The sequence below is a fragment of the Bos indicus genome, chromosome 24 (genome assembly GCF_029378745.1).
Source record: "Bos indicus isolate NIAB-ARS_2022 breed Sahiwal x Tharparkar chromosome 24, NIAB-ARS_B.indTharparkar_mat_pri_1.0, whole genome shotgun sequence".
NCBI lineage: Eukaryota > Metazoa > Chordata > Mammalia > Artiodactyla > Bovidae > Bos > Bos indicus.
In genome coordinates, this window is record NC_091783.1 from 44225690 (window position 1) to 44228282 (window position 2593).

At 48.4% G+C, this 2593-nt stretch overlaps 1 pseudogene; it reads left to right on the forward strand.

Annotated features, from left to right (window-relative positions):
* The first annotated feature begins 534 nt into the window (after positions 1–534).
* Positions 535–1988, forward strand: LOC139179466 (glutamine synthetase pseudogene; annotated as a pseudogene).
* Positions 1989–2593: the final 605 nt, after the last annotated feature.

Genomic DNA, 2593 nt, shown 5'->3' on the forward strand with positions numbered 1-2593 from the left:
AAGGAATGAAAATGATACCAGGTAGTCATGAGATAAGTAAAAAGATTCAGTCAATTGTCTATAGTACAGAATAAATCTACCCAAATTCCAAGCTAAAATAATTTTTTAGTTACCCAAGGGGAAAAAATTAAAGTACAAATAGTGGCATTTTCACTTTTTGCTTTACAGAGCATACTGGAATCTCTATCCTTTGGCATAATGAAGAAAAGAAACCAGAGGTGGCTCTATCTAAAGACCAGTGATCAATGGAATAGAGGCTGTTGGTAGAGCTTCTCCAGAGGAACTCGAGAGTTTGGGAACTAGAGAGGAACTCTAGGAGAGAATTCCCAACTGCTGGGTTGGGATGGGAGCAGATCAAGAGCTCTTCCTTTTCCAGTCCTATGTGGTCACTATCTACCTTTTGGCCACTCTCCAGTCTCCTACTAACTTTCTTCTCTGGGACCTGTTCTTCCACTTGTTCTTGTACCTTACTCTTCCTGCTCATCTGGGGTTTATCTCCCTCCTGCCGGCTTTCTGTCCCTTTCAATACTGTTTTTAGTGGCAGAGCCGAGAATGGGAGAAGAGCAGGCTGTCTAAGCAGCACCTCTCCGTCCTCCTCGCCTCTCTTCTCCTCACCTCGCTCTCGCTGCCTGCTTGCCCTGCCGCTTTGCTCGGCGCCCAGAACACCTTCCACCATGGCCACCTCGGTGAGCTCCCACTTGAACAAAGGCATCAAGCAGGTGTACATGGCCCTACCTCAGGGCGATAAAGTCCAAGCTATGTACATCTGGATCGACAGTACTGGAGAAGGACTGCGCTGCAAGACCCGAACCTTGGATTCTGAACCCAAGTGTATAGAAGAGTTGCCCGAGTGGAATTTTGATGGCTCTAGTACTTTTCAGTCTGAAGGCTCCAACAGTGACATGTATCTTGTCCCCACTGCCATGTTTCGGGACCCTTTCCACAAGGACCCCAACAAGCTGGTGTTCTGTGAAGTCTTCAAGTACAACCGAAAGCCGGCAGAGACCAATTTAAGGCACACCTGTAAACGGATAATGGACATGATGAGCAACCAGCGCCCCTGGTTTGGAATGGAGCAGGAATATACCCTCATGGGCACTGATGGGCACCCATTTGGTTGGCCTTCCAGTGGCTTTCCTGGGCCCCAGGGTCCCTACTACTGTGGTGTGGGAGTGGACAAGGCCTATGGCAGGGATATTGTGGAGGCTCACTACCGGGCCTGCTTGTACACCGGCATCAAGATTGGGGGCACGAACACCGAGGTCATGCCTGCACAATGGGAATTCCAGATAGGACCCTGTGAAGGAATCGACATGGGCGATCATCTCTGGGTGGCCCGTTTCATCTTGCATCGTGTGTGTGAAGACTTCGGAGTGATCGCCACCTTTGATCCTAAGCCCAATCCTGGAAACTGGAATGGTGCTGGCTGCCACACCAACTTTAGCACCAAGGCCATGTGAGAGAATGGTCTGAAGTACATTGAGGAGGCCATTGAGAAACTAAGCAAGCGGCACCAGTACCACACCCGAGCCTACGATCCCAAGTGGGGCCTGGACAACACCCGGCGCCTAACTGGATTCCACGAAACCTCCAACATCAATGACTTCTCTGCCGGCGTGGCCAACCGTGGTGCTAGCATCCGCATCCCCCGGACTGTTGGCCAGGAGAAGAAGGGCTACTCCGAAGACCTTCGCCCATCTGCCAACTGTGACCCCTTCGCCGTGACCGAAGCCCTCATCCACACATGTCTTCTGAACGAAACGGGCGACGAGCCCTTCCAGTACAAGAACTAAGTGGACTAGCCTTGCAGCCCTCGAAACCCCTCTTAATTCTACATCTTACTCCCACTCTCACCCCTCTCAATGTTATAATAGCTATAACTCAAAGGGTGGAATATCAAGGTCTTTTTTTTTTTTTTTAATTCCTCACACCCAGTTAATATCTCTTGCTTTCTTTGGTCAGGACTGAAGGGGTCAAGTTCTTAATCACTTCACAACCACCTACCTACTCCTGTCCTTTTCTTTTTCCTATCACTGAAGCTTTCTAGTGCATTAGTTGGGAGGGGGGCAGGGGAACATAACCACTGCTTCCATTTAATCAGGTGTGTTTGTCCAATAGGCATAGCTCTCCGGACAGAGAGCCCAGTCATTGTGAAGGGATGGGGAGGACTCTGAGTGGTTACTGAGTCGGGGACAGGGGTGCTGGATTCTATGGTTAGGTTAGGATTTCCCTTCTTGGTGGGAAGTTCCATTACTTACAAGGTTGTAACCAACTTTCTATCAAAAGTGAAAATTAAGGGGGAAGGAAGGGTGGGAAGTCAGGTAGGAAAATGCCCTAGATCTCCTGGTGTGGTGCTTCCCTTGCCTGGGGCTCAATGCCCTAACAGGCTCCGCATAAATGGATGGATGGCCCTACCTTAAAAGAAAAAGTTCTCATTGTGTGGTCCTCCATTATAACACAAAGCAGAGTAGTATTTTTATATTTAAATGTAAAAACAAAAAAATTATATATATGAGTGTGCAGATAAATGTGTGTTTTCTCTTTAGGGAGAAAAAGCCATTCTGGTTACGGGGAACCCAAATTTGAGACTAAG